The sequence below is a fragment of the Rhinopithecus roxellana genome, chromosome 11, assembly GCF_007565055.1.
Source record: "Rhinopithecus roxellana isolate Shanxi Qingling chromosome 11, ASM756505v1, whole genome shotgun sequence".
Taxonomy (NCBI): domain Eukaryota; kingdom Metazoa; phylum Chordata; class Mammalia; order Primates; family Cercopithecidae; genus Rhinopithecus; species Rhinopithecus roxellana.
In genome coordinates this window covers 71,803,154-71,821,646 of record NC_044559.1, presented here as the reverse complement: position 1 = coordinate 71,821,646, position 18,493 = coordinate 71,803,154, and positions in this window count along the sequence as shown.

Genomic DNA, 18,493 nt, shown 5'->3' with positions numbered 1-18,493 from the left:
AAAATTTATCTGTCTAGCTTTGCACTAAGAATATGATAGATTGTACAGTATCAATCCTAGTCCCCTAAGTGGTACTTACTGCAGTTTACTTGGGAATATAGATTGTTCGGAGAATTTTTCATCAATGTCTGAGAAATTATATAATCAAATAATTCATTTTTCTGACCACTACTCACCTATTGTATGTTTCATAATTATTAGTAATCTTCAAAAGAGCCTTTACACCCTGCTAACTCACCTAAGCATTTATTACTATTCTCGTTAACTATTGTTGACTTCTTAATACTTCTAAAGGGGAAAGAGATTTTAGGTTAAAATAAATTACAAATCTGTATGTAAAGTTATGCCAACTAACTTATTATTATTTTTATTTAACTAATTTGAGTTTATGGGTTACTATATGATTATGTAACTTGGAATCTGAAAAGAAATATGTTTGTTAGCACCAGAAGTATTATGAGATCACCACAAGAAAAAGTTATGGAACATCTTAAGTAATTTCATAAAATTAATATCAATGCAATTTTATTTAAAAAACAAATATAAAGTCATTAAAGTTACTATAATAAAGCATGCAAAATGAGACAATACACTATTCTTTCAATTTATTAGACCAATTGGTATGAAAATGTTCGGTGAAAAAGCAATTTTGATCACAAGGTGAAGGAAAGGTGTGTTGTGTAATGTATCTCTTTTCCTTGGCCTTCTTCAGAGTGGTCTGGCATTTTTCTTTGATGGTCTTGAGACCCGCTTGGTTGGTGAAGAAAGAGGATCGGGGTGAGGATAAAAATCCCCCATTGAACTGGGCACAGTGATTGTGGACTTGTCAACCATGTTACAAAGATAAAACGCCATGAGTGGAGGAGGAGGAGGCTTCTGTGGCATAGTGAAAGAGCAGGGATTTGGCACTAGATGACCTGGGTTTGAGTCCACCTTTATCCCTTGGTCTTTATCTGATCTTAGGCAATTCAGTTAACATCTCTGAGTCTCCATTTCCACACCTGCACAATAGAGATAATAATAAAACCAAACCAATGCCCTAGATTCCGTTTCATAAACTCTGCATGCCTGTCTGATTGAGTGATAATAAGAGAGTAAATGGATATTTGACCTGAAGAGAAGTAAGTCCTGAAGTAATCGTGAACTAAAAGAGCGTAATTACACACAGTAGTCCCACTTTGATGGATTCTGATTCTGTTGGTTGGAGAGGAGATACAAGGACTTCAAATTCATGGTGATTTTTGTTATGCAGCCGTTTTGAAAACCACTGATTTAAGGGGAAGGGGCTACCAAGAAAGGTTCTTCAAACAAATGTCACAATTTGGCTATGAAAACAGGATGGAAATTTAGTCATGAGATCAGGGAGGCAGAGGGTGTACTTTTATTCACATGTGGAGTTGCACTCAAAACATTTAGTAACTATGACCATAAGACCTAACTGATAAAGCTGACTGGGAGATCCATGTAGAAAAAGACATGCTCCCTCAAACTAGGCAGTGCTCCTGAAAAGTCCTCAATATTTCTGGAATGTAAGTATACTAATCAACCAACGTGCAGTCTCCCCAGCTGCTCCTACCCTGAATGAAAATGGCTCCAGAACATTTAATAAATAGCAAAGTGCTGAGTCATTGCAGGATAGCAGGATCAGCCTATTGTGGGGCATAATGTACTGGACTTCTACATTTGCCAACCAGTCATTATTAATATAATGTAACATATTTTTACTATACTGAACATCTCCAACTTTTCTATAAGGCAAATAGCATTGTTATCCCCATTTTCTATGTGAGAAAACTACAGTTCAATGAACAAAATGCTTTGCTTGATGTCACAAAGCCAACAGGGAGCAGAGTACAAGTCAAGATAAAAGTCTAGTTCTCTTTGTCCCAAATCCTGTGCTCTTCCCATTATAAGAGCATTTGCTCAGCAAAGGAATTTGAGCATGTCCAAAAGCAAAGTTGAGAAGCTACAGATGAGAGCAAGAACAAGAAAGACCACCAGGGAGGTAAAGAATGCCAAGGAGAAGGAATTCACATGATGGACAAAGAAAACATAGGGGAGGAGGCTGGCTACAGCATCTGAGACATCAAGATTAAGAGCAGAAGATAAGGGGTATGCAAAACTTGTCTATCATTCAGTGAAGTCAGCAGGAGGCTGAAAAGCCCTGGGGTTGTGACTCCATGCCTGAGCAGATATTGAGGTTGATACTGAGGAGGATCACCCTCACCAGAGAAAAATCTCCTTAACATTGTTACTGCAGTTAAATTCACTGCATTGTGGGAAATTTTAAATCACTTCATTGAAGGGGAATTGTTCAGAAAACAATTGGATTAGCAGATTTGTTTTTTCATTTTTAAATAAGATGCTTTGTGTTGTGGAGACAGTCTATAGCTTTCACAGATATGTTACGTCTTGTCTATCCATCTCTTCAAAAAGTGGTACTTAAATACCGTTACCTTAACCACAAAATCAGGTAAAGCATATTCATTTGCTATATCATTTTGTCATGGACACAATCAAAGTGCAAAGTACAGTTTGGTCCTGCATCACATTCACAGAGGAAATATGTCCAGAGACACTCAACAATTTATTCAGAGCCAGGAGATAAACCTGTGTCTCTAGATTCTCATTGTTAACTAGCCTTTTATTCTTCCAAGCTGATAAAATAAATCTTCCAGAGTATTAGATAGGTTATGTTAGAGTTTTGAATTGTTCTGAGAAAATATTTGTAATATAAAAAATGCAACTAAAGATAACCTTATTATAAATGTGTTCTGTGTTGGGGATAGTGACTCATAATCTCATTTGTTCATGACTCATAGCTCTTGGAAAAGAACCAGATTCTAAGGAAATGTTGGCTTTTGTTCAAAACAGGTCAATTATTTTATCCATTTTCATCTTTTTCCTTTTCAAAATAATAATGATAACAACAGAAATACTATATTCAGGTAGAAGGCTTAAGAATACATCAATATGTAAGTCTTCATTACCTACATTGTATGATAACAGATCTTCTTTGCTGTGTTCACACATATGAGAGGATTTGTAATAGTTATTTCTGTAAAGAATAGTTACGAGTGAGAGGCTTTAAAAAATAACGAGAGGCATACTGTAACAGTGATTAGAGGTGTACTGTAACAGTGATTATTCATAGGCTTTTCTATAACTATGATTCAGTTTTAACTCAGGTGTCATTCAGAACTTACAGTATATTTTGAAGATTAGATTGTCATAACATAAATTGGAGTGGGCATCTTAAAGTATCAGAATTCAAACTGAGAATGTACTAGATGATGGGATGAGTAATAAAGTTGCAAGAGAAAATTCTCTTGAGATGATAATCCTCCCCCAATAGCTTCAAGGGAGAGAAAAACATCTTGCTATAAAAAATACTTATTCTTTTGGTTTCCCAAACAGGAGATTATTTCAAGGGTATCTGGTATTTGACACAAAATGTAAATATAGATTCTTTCCTTATCTTTTTCATATTTCTTTTTTATTTGTACACTTTCTATTGTAACCCATGATGAAAATGAAAATAGATAACTTGTGTAAGTCCAGTCACTTGCAAGTATCAGAAAAATCAACAAAAACTCCGCTCAGACTAGATTAAAATGTAAGAAGGTTTATTGGCTTATATAACTGGATGGTCAAGGGAAACTAGGCATTGTTTGGTTCAGAAACACGAAGAATGCTAGTATCTTTGTATGCGTGTGGATACCTGTCACTCAAGTTTAGCTTTCCCGTATTAGTCTCCTTCTGTGGTAGGCTCTTTCATGAAAATGAGAAAGTTTATTGCACCCAACTTCCAACCAATCAGCAATCTGAGGGAAAATAGGAAAAACTCTATTGGATCTTTTCCAAGATCTTTTTCAATAAATCCAAAGAAGCACTGGCGCTCCCATTGGAATGACTTGGGTTGACACCTAACCCTGATGATTCACTGAAGCTAAGGGAATAGATTATGTTAATGGTCTGGAGGGCCATGTGACTACTGTGATTGATGAGGAATGACGCAATGAGGTGAGGTCAACTCTGTGTAATCCACATGGACTGAAAGAAGAGGAGGAGAGCCATGTTTTCTGCTACTGGAAGAAGAGATGAGCAGGCAAACACAATTGATCCTTATTGCACATACATTTTTTGAATCCCCAAATGCTCTTCAGTATCCAGCACAAACTCTTCTTTCTTATGACATTGCTTCTGAATGGCAAAATGAATCCTAGAGACCCTCTTTCTACTCCTCTCAGCAGCCTCTGCTCAGCCTCCATCTTAATTAAGTCTTGAGCTAACATTCCCTCTTTTTTTGCGGACCCCTTGCCGGTTTCATCACAGTTGACAATTGACAAAAAATCATTTTCTTTAACCTGCCTGGGGGTGCACCACATTTAATTTTGAGAGAAAATAACAAGCAAAGAGTAAAGAGAAAAAACCATCATTTCCCTCCCCCAACATATTACAGTAATCTATGTTGATTATGTTTCCTTTTCTTGAAGAGTCTAATTCCTCTATCAATCTGGAGCTACTAACACAAGTATAAGAGGCTGTGAATGGCTAAAAAATTCGATATAGAACTGTAGCATGATTTACCTCTGTTCATAATTTTAATGTGCCAGACTTACCTTTGTCTAATAGATCCTGAACATTTTTCTCAGATTTAAAAGAATTATATTCTTTCAGGAAATGTGAAAGTTCAAATACACAATAACTAAATTAATATTAATAGAAGCTCTGCTTATGGTTATACTTTTACTCCTAAGGAATTTATGGGGAGTTGAAATTCCGGAGTCTGGAAATGGAAAACACATTGATAAATATTGGCATTTATTTAACATCTAGTTCATGTTGTCTGTGCAAAGCATAATCGAGCTCACTGTTTAGCTAAATGTCTGCTTTGTTATATCCCTGCTGTTTTAAATGTTTGAGAATTGGATTGAATTCACAGTGAAGGCTCTAAAGCATTTTGCTCATCTGGAAACTGAATATAAAACCACAGAGATGACAATTTTTAATTTCTTTTGGCATTAGCTCCCAAGATTGTCATTTTCTATGCATATAGATGCCAAGTACCTTCTCCCAAAGTAAAGGATAAACTTGGCAAGTGGCCAGTGGGTTGAACTGACAATTCTTCCTGAGTTGAGCTGAGATGAGGCCCCAAACGCTGGCATAACCTGAAATTTGATTTGGTAATGACTTATAAAGAGACAGCATTAAACAACTGACTCACCAAGTGAGTCATCTTTGCTGAGCTGTGCACTTTCATTATCCTCAGAAATCTATTAAGAAACCATCTTATTGTTTGCCTATTGCAAATGGAAATGCCTAGCATATTGATTCTACTCCCAGTTTATACTCTGGGTAGAGACCAATCTACACCTGGGAAGTGTTCCAGGATCCTGCTGGGGCAAAATTGTGAAATAGGCAGAAATTGTCTTCCAGCAGCTCTTCTCAAGCCCCCTTCTAGTGTACATTTACCCCTACCTCTCAGAAGCCAAGCATCTCCTCTCCTCTTCTCCCCTTCCTTCCTTCCTTCCTTCCTTCCTTCCTTCCTTCCTTCCTTCCTTCCTTCCTTCCTTCCTTCCTTCCTTCCTTCCTTCCTTCCTTCCTTCCTCCTTCCCTCCCTCCCTCCCTCCCTCCCTTTCTCTCTCTCTCTCTCTCTCTCTCTCTCTCTCTCTCTCTCTCTCTCTCCTCTCCTCTTCTCTTCTCTTCTCTTCCCCCCCCGCCCCCCTCTTCCTCTCTCTCCTCTCTCTGTCTGTCTCATACACACACACACACCGGTCCTATGGACATGGTGGTTCTCTCACTGGGTGACACTTTCTGCTCAAAAACTTTGCTCCACTCCCTTGCTCCCTTCCTCTGCACAAAACTAATCTATTCTCTAAGTTTCTCTTCCTTGGGCCTTGGTAATTGGCTGAAGTTATTTTGACAAAGATGGATTTAGTACTGGGCAGTGTAGTTAATAAGAGTGTTTACACGACATCACAGACACCAAATTTGTGGTTTTGGAAACTTTCCATCAGGTTGATAAATATACACTTGAGCACCTCAGTAACTACTATTTAGAAAGCCATCATGGTGTGGTAGAATTACACAGCTTGTGTTCTCTGTCTAGGTAATTTTAAATAAATCATTTAACTTTTTATATTAGGTATTCTTACCTATCAAAAGCAAAGAACTAATACCTTGTTTTCTTACTACAGTGGCCATCTGCTGGATTTGCCAGCCTGGCAGCCATTTCTCTTTCTTCCCAATTTTCCTTTGTACAAACATCCCCTACAACATGCAGTCCATGTATTATTCTTGGTGGTACCTGGAACCTCATTCAATCTAGAAAAGTAAGAGTTACACTTGAGGCCTTTGCTGCAATGACTTGAAAAGAGGTGGGATCTTTCCACTGGTAACTTAAAGTGATCAGAGGCCATCTTTGCCACCACTTGGGGGAACTGCAGGCCTAAGACATGCTAGATTAACACCTACCAACAGAAGGGTCTAGTCAGCATCTTTCTCTTAGGATTTGCCTATCAGTTAGGGAAAGATCACTTTGGTTCTGATTGAGTCAAGAGCCTATCCTTGAATCTGATCATGCTTGCTACTAGATTTACTTTTAAGCTACATGAACCAATAAATCGTCTTTTGTTTAAGTTATATTTGTATATATTTGAGTTGAGTTTCTGTCATCTACAGACAAGAGAGTTCCAATTAATACGGTTTAAAACAGCAGTAAAAATAACAATAATACCTATTGTATCAGAGGATTTGGCAAATATTTTCTATGAAGGGCCAATATTAAATATTTCAAGATTTATGGGCTATAGGGTCTATCACAACTACCCACCTTGACCACTGTAGTAAGAAAGCAGTCATAGACAATATATAGATTAAGTGTAGCTACTCTCAAATAAAACTATGGACACTGAAATTTGATTTTCATATAATTTTCCATGCCTTCAAATATTATTCTTCTTTTGAGTTTTTCAACTATTTAAAAATGTAAAAACCACTCTACAAAACAAGAGTTTTATCAAGGTTTTCTCACTCTTACTCTAAAGGGATAGTGGACTGCAAGAATCCTAGCAACTGCTTTTCTGGAGATTAACAGTTTAATTAATAAATAACACTTAGAGTTATGTGTACAATCATGAAATTAGTCATTTTTCAGTAACTACTTTTTTTTTTGGCTGTCCTTACAGACAATATGTGCCCAGTTAATAGGACTGGTCACATAGTAAACTTGATTTGAATATTAAATGGCTCAACCATTAAGTTTTTAAACCTATTTATTCAGTCATATTTTTTCCTAAGGAGACTTTTAAATTATATAATCTACTGAGATGGTGGATTGAAGAAATCCACAAGTTAGAGAATTGATCAATATGATAAATAAAAAATAAATGGTTCACCTATTAAATAATACATTAAAGAGAATTTATCCATAGGGGGAAATGACTGTAATGATTTATGACTAATATCTGAATAGTAAAGACAGTGGCAAAAAGAGACAAATCAAATACAGTAGAGGAAACTCCAGATACTTATGTCTTAGATGTACCAGTGTAAAGTGTTCGTTATCATTAATATTAACACTCTCTTATTGCATGTTTGGCTAGTAAAGAGGTAGGCACACTTTTTACTTACATCTAGGTGCGTTGTTTGCTTGTATCTATCTATCATTGTCTGCTTATATTTGTAGATATAAATATAAATACAGATAACAATAGATAGATGATAGTTACATAAATAGATATAGACAGACATCCTAGCTATGTGCTAAGTACTTAGGTAAATAGCTCCTAGCACATAGCTAAGACATCTATATGTCTATCTAAATATAGGTATCTATCTATCTAGGTGGAAATTTATATAGAAGGTAGATAGAAATAAGAAATTATATGGACATCTTTATGAGTTAGTAATTAAGTAACTCCAATTGAAGGTTGCTCAGGGACTTAGTACAGGGAGAAATAAACATATTAAGACATTTAGAAAATATTCAGGCAGGGAGGGTCTGAATTTTATCATAAATTCAGTAACTCTACATTCCATTAACTCTTTTTTAAATAGTTCAAATGGGAGGTCAGTAATTTTTTCAATACTTATGAAGTGTTACCTCAAAATAATATTGCCCATGGATATCAAATCAGTCTGAATGAACATAATTGAAAAATATTCAGAATGCTTGAAATGACTTAGAAGTAATCTTTAAGAACTAACCCTAAGGTCCCAGTCCTTGTTTCATAGAGGTGAGCTCCTTAGCTGAAATACATCTCTAAAAGACCTTCTGTGAGACGTGAGAGGTGCAAAAGTTCCTCAATGACCAAATACCCTGATGCCAAAATGAAAAACAATTCCATTTAAAAGTAAATTCCCTTTATCTTCTGTGCAGCACTTGAATTTTGTTGAGACAGATATTGTGTACACCAAATCCAATTTAATTCCCATAAATATAGCAGAGTGGGTGAACGTGATCCTCTATTTTCTTTTGTTGCAGAGAAAGACTGATTCCTGATAACTGGTGGTTTCATTTGTTTTTATTTGATTTTTCACATTAGAGGAGCAGAGTTTTCAGACACTTAGGCCTACAAGACTTAATTCCTGTTGGGCAAAGGGATTTAGGGGAGGAAGCACATCAGTAATATCAGCACTCAACTGTAATGTGTCCAAGTGAAAATGGCTCAGAGTAAAAGAGATTCTTAGATGCATAATAAAAAAGTCATGTCCTTTCTTAGCAAGCAGGATAAAAACAGACTGATAAACTAATTTCCAGTACCAACATCTTTTCCATCTGTTTTTCTATCATTTCTAGAACTTGGTGCCAAAAATGATTTTTAAAAAAAAAAGTTTTGCTCAAAGTTGCCTTCTCTCTCTTTTCTATTTATTTCTCTGCTTTTTAAAATTATATTTTATGTTCTGAAATCACTGATCTGAGTTTATTACTTTCTTATTGAAAAACTCTCAGAGGTTTCCAAAAGCTAAAGAGCACTTAAAGTTCAAACTCCTAGCACAATATTCGAGACTTTCCATGTGAGACTTAAACTTGCGTTCCAAATACACATTCCCAAGTGTCATTCAGACTTTATCAGGAAAGCCAATCAAAAACTTTTACAATTTCTGTTCCATGCCCTTTCTTTTCCTTTTTCCAAACCTTTTGTCAAATTGTTTCCACCCAAAGCATGTTTAATTTCTACTCTTCCTTCAAACTTAGTCACTTTTTCTAAGAAGCCTACCTAGATCCCCATATAAGGTTTTGATATCGTTCTTCTCACAGCATTTTCCCATGGCACTCATTATAATCTAAGTTGGATTATATTTTTGTGTGTATTTCTTACACATCAGGGCAAACATGTTTGTGGATAAAAGTGTTTGGCGAGAATAACCCAACTATTTACACCATTGCAGCCCTAGAATTTTGCCTTAAAATACAAAGTCAGGGAGCAGTATATTTGCTGTGTTAGAAAATAAAAATAATACTTGTCTCTTTCCTTTTTCTTCCTTTCCTATTTACAAAAATGTCCTCATTTCTTATCTTGTCTTTTTGTCTCTTTTTCTCTCTGCAATTCTACAAAGTTTCTTCTTTCCCATTTTCCTCTTTTACTGTCTTCTTACTTCTTCATTCATTTTTTTCTTCACTTCTTTTTCTGCCCCTTATTCATCTTCAATATCATAGATTTTGCACAAATTTTTTCAACATCTATTCACCTATTCTTTTATATTTCTAGTGTACAATTTTTATATGTTGTGAAGCAAATTTTGTCTATGCATAATTATTCAATAATTTACTCATTCATTTAATTTTATTAAATATTTGTTATTTAATAATGAGTACCAGGCACTGTTTTGAGCACTGGAGATCTGAATTGAATAAGACTGACAGAGTCACTCTCCTCATGGAAGTTAAGTTATTGTAGAGGCAGAGAAAAATCCCACAAAGAAACAAAAAATATTGTAGAATGGTGGGTGGTGAATATAAGAAAGAGAAACTTAAAATGACAAATTCTTCATCTGAATAATGACAGGGTTATAACTATTAGATTTACCCTTCAGCCATAAACAAATATAACACTCAAAAAATACATAAGCAACAACTCTTTTTAGAAATCTAACAACAACATCTAACACCATCTAACAGTAACACTGCTATCCTTGAAAAGAAAGAAGTACTGGAGGTAAGCAACACATTTACCCTGACTTTTTGATTAGGAACACAGTGAAATAGAACCCAAAGAGAAATCGATCGTGTCTAAGGTAGAAATTATTAGCGTTGTGGCTGGAATTTGTGAAGCAGGTTAGTAGAGAGGAGGTAGCTGTTTAGAGATGAAGCTTCAGAAATCTTTTCTAAGGTCACCTTGAGCCACTGGCTTAATATTAGGCATTTGTAGGGCAAGATTTGCCAAAACCCAGGAGAGAACTACTTGAGGGCTGTGAGCTGAATAGAGATATTAGAGGTTGTATAGTGCTGAGAGATGTTGGAGGTCCAATAAGTCAGAGCAGAGGGAACTTGCTGAATACATTGAACACTGGATATTTAGTTGAGATGTCAAAAAGCCATTATCTAAGGAGTAAGCCTATTCTTGCCCTAGAGCAAAAGTTGCTCTAGACATATTCCTAAAAGACTAAAACCAAGCTTCAATAAGATCAATAAAAGCCACCAGTAAGATAACTACCTGCCAGAAAAGACAAAATAAAACAAAACTCAGCACTCTTTACAAAAAGATAACATCATAGAGATCTTTTAAAAAATTGTGGTAAAAACTCAGAGCAAAATGTATCATCTGAATCATGTTTAAGTGTACAGTTCAATAGCATTAACTATATTCATGTTTTACAAAATCTCTAGAACTTTTTCATCTTGCAAATCTGAAACTCTATACACATTGAATAACATCTTCTCATTTCTCCCTCTCTCGAAACCCTGGAAAACATTTTACTTTCTGTTTCTGTGAGATTGACCAGTTTAGACAATTTGTTAAAGTGAAATCATACAGTATTTGTCTTTTTGTGACTGCCTCATTTCACTTAGTATAATGCCCTCAAGTTTCATTAATATAGCATGTGTATAGTATGTGACAGGATTTTTAAGGCTGAATAATATTCTAATGTATGTATATACCACATTTTGTTTAATCATTAATCAATATATGAATATCTGTGTTGCTTCTACCTCATGGCTATTGTGAACAATGATACAATAAACATTGCTGTACAAACAGCTCTTACTGATCCTGCTGTCAACTCTTTTGGATATATACCTAAAAGTGCAATTGCTGGATCATATGGTAATTCTATTTATACTTTTTTGAGGGTCTTCCATACTGTTTTCCATAGTGGTTGTACCATTTTACATTTCCAGAAATGCTGCATGAGACTTCCAATTTCTTTCATCATTGACTATGATGTTAGTTGCAGACTTTTCATATATGAGCTTTATTATGTGAAGTAATTTTCTTTTATTTATAGTTTGTTGAGTGTTTTTATCATTAAAGAGTGTTGGATTTTGTCAGATGATTTTTCTACATCAGTTGAGATGATAATGTGGTTTTTGTCCTTCATTCTGATACTGTGATATATTATATTGTTCAAATTTTTTATATTGAGTTATCCTTTCTTTGGAAGTAAATGCCATTTGGTCATAGTGTATAATTCATTTATTGTCCTCTTGAATTTAATTTGTTAGAAATTTTGGCATCAATATTTATCAGAGACATTGCTCTGTGGTTTTCTTTTCTTTAGTCTCTTTCCCTGATATCAGTATCTGAGTAATGTTGGCCTCATAAAATGGGTTTAGAAGTGTTCACTCTTCTCCAATTTTTTGGAAGAGTTTGAGAAAGATTGGAATTAATTCTTCTTTAAATGTTTGGTAGATCTTTCCAGTGCAGTTTTCTTGTTCTGAGTATTTTTTATTGGTAGGTTTTTTGTTATCAATTCATAACTCCTTACTAGTCATAGGGGTTAACTATTCCTGGTCTGATGTTTTGATTTCTTCATGACTTAGTCTTGCTATATTGTATGTTAGCATATGATTGTTCATAGTAGTCTCTTACAATCATTTTTATTTCTGTGGTATCGGTTGTAATGTCTTGCCTTTTATTTCTGATTTTATTTATTTGAGTCTTCTCTCTTTTTTCTTCGTTTAGCTGTTTGTCCATTTTGTTTTCAAAGAACTAATTCTTTTTGTCACACCCACTAACCATCCCCATCTCCCCGTCAGGCTCCAATACCCTTCCAAGCCTCTGGTAACCATTCTTCTACTCTCTCTTCATTAGTTTAATTGTTTTGATGTTTAGATCCCACAAATAAATGAGAACATGCATTGTTTGTCTTTCTGTGCCTGGCTTGTTTCACTTAACATAATGACCCCCAGTTCCATCCATGTTATTGCAAATGACAAGATATTATCCTTTTTATGGCTGAATAGTTCTCCATTATGTATAAGTACATTTTCTTTATCCATCCATCTGTTGATGGACACTTAGGTTGCTTCCAAATTTTGGCTATTGTGAACAGTGCTGAAACAAAAATAGGAGTGCAGATATCTCTTCAATATACTGATTTCCTTTCTTTTGGGTATATTCAATACTCCAAAAAAAACGATCATATGGTAGCACAATTTTTCATTTTTTTGAGGAACCTCTAAACTCTTCTCCGTAGTGGTTGTACAAGTTTACATTACCACCAACAGTGTGTAAGGATTGCCTTTTCTTCTCATCCTTACCAACATTTGTTATTGCCTGTCTTTTGGATATAAGCCATTTTAACTGGGGTGAGATAATATCTCATTGTAGCTTTGATTTGCAATTCTCTGATGATCAGTGATGTTGTGCACCTTTTCATTTGTATGTTCACCATTTGTACATCTTCTTTTGAGAAAAGTTCTTTTTAAATCGTTTGCCCATTTTTTCGTTGAATTATTAGATGTTTCCTATAGAGTTATTTGTACTCCTTATGTATTCTGATTATTAATTCCTTGTCAGATGTGTAGTTAGCAAATATTTTCTCCCATTCTGTGAGTTGTCTCTTCACTTTGTCAATTGTATCCATTGCTGTGAAGAAGCCTCTGAACTTGATGTGATACCATTTGTGCATTTTTGCTTTGGTTGCCTGTACTTGTGGAGTATTACTCTAAGATATTTTTGTACAGACCAATGTCCCATAGAGTTTCTCCAATGTTTCCATATAGTCTTTTCATAGCTTGAGTTTATAGATTTAATTTTTAATCCATTTTTTTCATTTTTGTATATGATGAGAGATTGGGGTCTAGTTTCATTCTTCTGTGTAAGGATATCCAGTTTTTCCAGCACCATTTGTTGAAGAATGCCTTTTCCTCATTGTATGTTCTTAACCCTTTATAAAAAATGAGTTGCTGTAGTTATGTGGGTTATGTTATGTTTCTGGGTACTCTATTCTGTTCTGTTGGTCTATGTGTCTATTTCTATGGCAATACTATGTGGTTTTGATTACTATAGCTCTGTAATATAATTTAAGTCAGATAATGTGATTCCTCCAGTTTTGTTCTTTTTCCTTAGAATAGCTTTGTCTATTCTGGATCTTTTGTGATTTCATATGAATTTTAGGTTTGTTTTTTCTATTTCTGTGAAGAATGTCATTGGTATTTTGATAGGGATTGCATTGAATCTGTAGATTGCTTTTGGTAGTATGGACAGTTTAACAATATTGATTCTTCTGATCCTGAACATGGAAAATTTTTTCATTTTTTGATGTCCTCTTCAATTTCTTTCGTTGGTGCTTTATAGTTTTCATTATAGAGATCTTTCGCTTCTTTGGTTAAATTAATTCCTAGGCATTTAATTTTTGGTGAAGTCTTTACGTTTTCCCAAATATAAAATAATACTCTCTGCAAACAAGGATAATTTTACTTTTTCCTTTCCAATTTGGATGCACTTTATTTCTTTCTCTTGTCTGATTGCTCTAGCTAGGACTTCCAGTACTATGTTAAATAATAGTGGTAAAAGTAAGTATCCTTGTTATGTTCCAGATCTTGGATAAAAGGCTTTCCACTTTTTCCCATTCCCTATGATAATAGCTGTAGGGGTCTGTCATACATGACTTTTATTATATTGATGTATTTTCCTTCTATACCCAGTTTTTTCAGTGTTTTTATCATGAAGGGGTGTTGAATTTTATCAAATGCTTTTTCAGCATTACTTGAAATGATCATATGGTTTTTTTCCTTCATTCTGTTGATATTATATATTACACTGATTAATTTGCATATGTTGAATCATCCTTGCATTCCAGGGAGATATCCCACTTGGTCATGATGAATGATCTTTTTGATGTATTGTTGAATTCGGTTTGCTAGCATTTTGTTGAGGACTTTTTAATCAATATTCATCAGAGATACTGGTCTGTAGTTTGCTTTGTTCCAGTTTTGGTATCAGAGTAATACTGACCTGGTAGAATGAGTTTGGACATACTCCCTCCTCCACTATTTTCCAGAATAATTGTAGTACAACTGGTATTCATTCTTCTTTAAACGTTTGTTAGAATTCAGCAGTGAAGTAATTGAGTCCTGGGTTTTTAGTACTGGGAGACGTTTTAATACAGCTTAAATCATGTTACTTGTTATTAGTCTGTTCAGATTTTGGATTTCTTCCTGGTTCAATCTTGCTAGGTTGTGTGTTTCTGGGTATTTATCAATTTCTTCTAGATTTTCTAATTTATTGGTAAATAGTTGCTCATAGAAGCCACTAATGATCCTTTGAATTTCTGCAGCACCTCAGTTGTAATGTCTCTTTTTTCATTTCTCATTTTATTTGCTTGGATCATCTCTCTTTTTCTCTTAGTCTGGCTAAAGATTTGAATTTGGTTTAACTTTTCAAAAACCTAACCCTTTGTTTCATTGAACTTTTGTATTGTTTTCTTCATTTCAATTTCATTTATTTCGGCTCTGGTATTTATTACTTCTTTTCTTCTACCAATTTTGGATTTGGTTTGCTCTTGCTTTTCTAGTTCCTTGAAATGCATCATTAGGTTGTTTATTTGAAAATTTTCTTGTTTTTTGATATAGACACTCAGAGCTCTAAAATTCCCTCTTAGTACTCTTTTTGCTGTATCCTGTAGATTTCGGCATGTTATATTTTCTTAATCACTTGTTTCAAGAAATTTTTCAATTTCCTTCCTAATTTCTTTATTGACCCACTGGTCATTCAGGAGCATCTTGTTTAATTTCCATGTGTTTTTATAGTTTTCACAATTCTCTTGTTATTGATTTCTAGTTTTATTCCATTGTGGTCAGAGAAGATGCTTGATATAATTTCAATTTTTTGACTGTTTTAAGACTTGTTCTGTGACCTAACATATAGTCTGTCCTTGAAAATGATCCATGTGCTGAGGAAAAGAATGTGTATTCTTCAGCTGTTGGATTAAATGTTCTGCAGATAATTATTAGGTCTATTTGTTCTATAGTGTAGTTGAAGTCGGATGTGTCTTTGTTGATTTTCTGTCTGGAAGATCTGTTCAGTGCCGAAAGCAGGGCGTTGAAGTCTCCAGTTATTATTATGTTGGGGTTTATCTCTCACTTTAACTCTAATAATATTTGTATTATATTTCTAGGTGCTCCAGTGCTCAGTGCAAATATATTTAAAATTATTTTATCCTCTTACTGAATTGACCCCTTTACCATTATATAGTGACCTTTTTTGTCTCTTAGTTTTTGTCTTGAAATCTATTTTGTCTGACATAAGTATAGCTATTCCTGCTCTTTTTTTGGTTTTCATTGGTGTGGGATATATTTTTCCATTCCCTTATTTTCATTCTATGTCTCTTTTTATAGCTTACCTGTGTTTCTTGTAGGCAACAGATCACTTGGTCTTGTTTTTTATCCATTCAGCCATTCTATGTCTTTTGATTGAAGAGTTTAGTTCATTGACATTCAATGTTATTGATAAGTAAAGACTTACTCTTGCCATTTTGTTATTTGTTGTCTGGTTGTTTTGTGGTATCCTCTTCTTTCTTTCCTTTCTGTCTTCCTTTTAGTGAAAGTAATTTTGTCTGGTGATACAACTTAGTTTCTTGCTTTGTGTGTGTGTGTCTGTGTATCAGTTGTATGTTATTTGGTTTGAGGTTACCATGAGGCTTGCAAATACTATCTTATAACAATTATTTTAAGCTGATAATAACTTAAAACACTGTTTACATAAACAACAAACAAACAGAAAGAAAACTAATACAAACTTCACACCTTGACATTGTCTCCACGCACCTCCATTTTTAAAATTTTTGTTGTTTCTAGTTATATCTTATTGTACTGCCTATGTATTGAAAAGTTGTAGTTATTTCTTTGGTTTGTCATTTAGTGTTTCTGCAAATATGGGAGTAGTTTACATATCATAGTTACAGTGTTATAATATTCTATGTTTTTCTGTGTACTTACTATTACCACTGAGCTTTATATCTTCAGATGATTTCTTATTGCTCATTAATATCCTTTTCATTCTAATTGAAGTACTCCATTTAGCATTTTTTATAGGACATATCTGGGGTTGATGAAATTCATCAGCTTTTGTTTGTAAAGGAAAAGTCTTTATTCCTCCTTTATATTTGAAAGACATTTTTGCCAGATATACTATTCTAGTGTAAAAGTTTTTTGTTTTTTGTTTTTTCCTGCACCTCTTTAAACATAACATACAAACTTCTCTTGGCCTGTAAGGGTTCCAATGAAGCATCTGCTGTCAGATGTATGTGAATGATGCTCCATTGTATGTGATTTGTTTCTTTCCTCTTGCTGCCTTCAGGATCCTTTGTTTATCCTTGATCTTTGGGGGTTTGATTATTAAATGTCTTGAGGTAGTCTTCTGTGGGTTAAATCTGCTTGGTGTTCTATAACCTTCTTGTATTTGGATATTGATATTTTTGTCTAGGTTTGGGATATTCTCCATTATTATGCCTTTGAATAAACTTTCTGTCCCCATCTCTTTCTCTACCTTTTCTTTAAGGCCAATGAATCTTAGATTTGCCCCTTTGAGGCTATTTTCTAGATCCTGTAGGTGTGCTTCATTGCTTTTTATTCTTTTTCCTTTTGTCTCCTCTATCTGTGTATTTTCAAATAGCCTGACTTTATACTCACTAATTCTTTCTTCTGCTTAATCAATTTTGCTATTAAAAGGCTCTGATGCATTCTTTAATATACCAGTTGCATTTTGCAACTCCAGAATTTCTACTTGATTCTCTTTAATTATTTGAATCTCGGTTAAATTAGTCTGATAGAATTTTGAATTTATTTTCTGTGTTATCTTCAATTTCTTTGAGTTTTCTCAAAAGGGCTATTTAGAATTCTACATCTGAAAGGTCACATATCTTTGTTTCTCCAGGCTTGGTCTCTGGTGCCCTATTTAGTTCATTTGGTGAGGTCATGTTTTTCCTGAATTGTCTTGATACTTGCAGATGTTCATCTGTATCTGGGCATTGAAGAGTTATGTATTTATTATAGTCTTCACATTCTGGGCTTGGTTGTACCTGTCTTTCTTGGGAAGGCTTTCCAGGTATTTGAAAGGACTTGGGCATTGTGCTGTAAGGTGTATCTGCTTTAGCAGGGCACACAAAGTCCGCTAACACTGGTTCTTGCAGACTCATAGTAGTGTTACCTTCATGGCCTTGGACAAGATCCAGAATAATTATCTGGATTGTCAGGCAGAGACTCTTGTTCTCTTTCCTTTAGCCAAAGACCTGAATAGACATTCCTCAAAAGAAAACATGTGAGTGTCCAACAGGTTTCTGAAAATAATGCTCAGCATAACTAACCATTAGGGAAATGCAAATAAAAACCACAATGAAATATCATACCACCCCAATTAGAATGGCTATTATCAAAAAGACAAAAAATAATGAATGCTGACATAGATGTGGAGCAAGGAAAAGTCTTATACACTACTGGTGAGAATGGAAATTACTGCAGTCATTTTAAAAAACAGAATGGAAGTCCCTCAAAAAATTAAAAATAGAACTACCATGTGATCTAACAATCCCACTACTGGCTATATATCCAAAGGAAATAATATCAGTATATCAAATACATATCTGCACTCTCATGTTTATTGCAGTACTAATCACAATAGCCAAGATATGAAATCAGCCTAAGTGTCCATCAATGGATGAATGGATAAAGAAAATGTGTGTATATACACAAGGGAATACTCTTCTACCATAAAAAGGGATGAAATCTTGTCATTTTTAGCAACATGTATGAACCCAGAGGACATTATGTTAAGTAAAATAAGCCAGGAATAGAAAGAGAAATACCACATGATCTCACTCATAAGTTGATCTGCTAGAAATAGAGAGTAGAAGAGTGGTTGCCAGAGGCTGACGGGTAGTGGGGAGATAGGGAGATTAGAAGATTGGTCAATGCATGCAAAGTTACAGTTATATAGGAAAAATAACCTCTAGTGTTCTAGTAGGGTGACTATAGTTAACAATATTGTATTGCTTCTAGCAATTTAAAATTGCTAGAAGAGAGGATTTTGAATGTTCTCCCCAC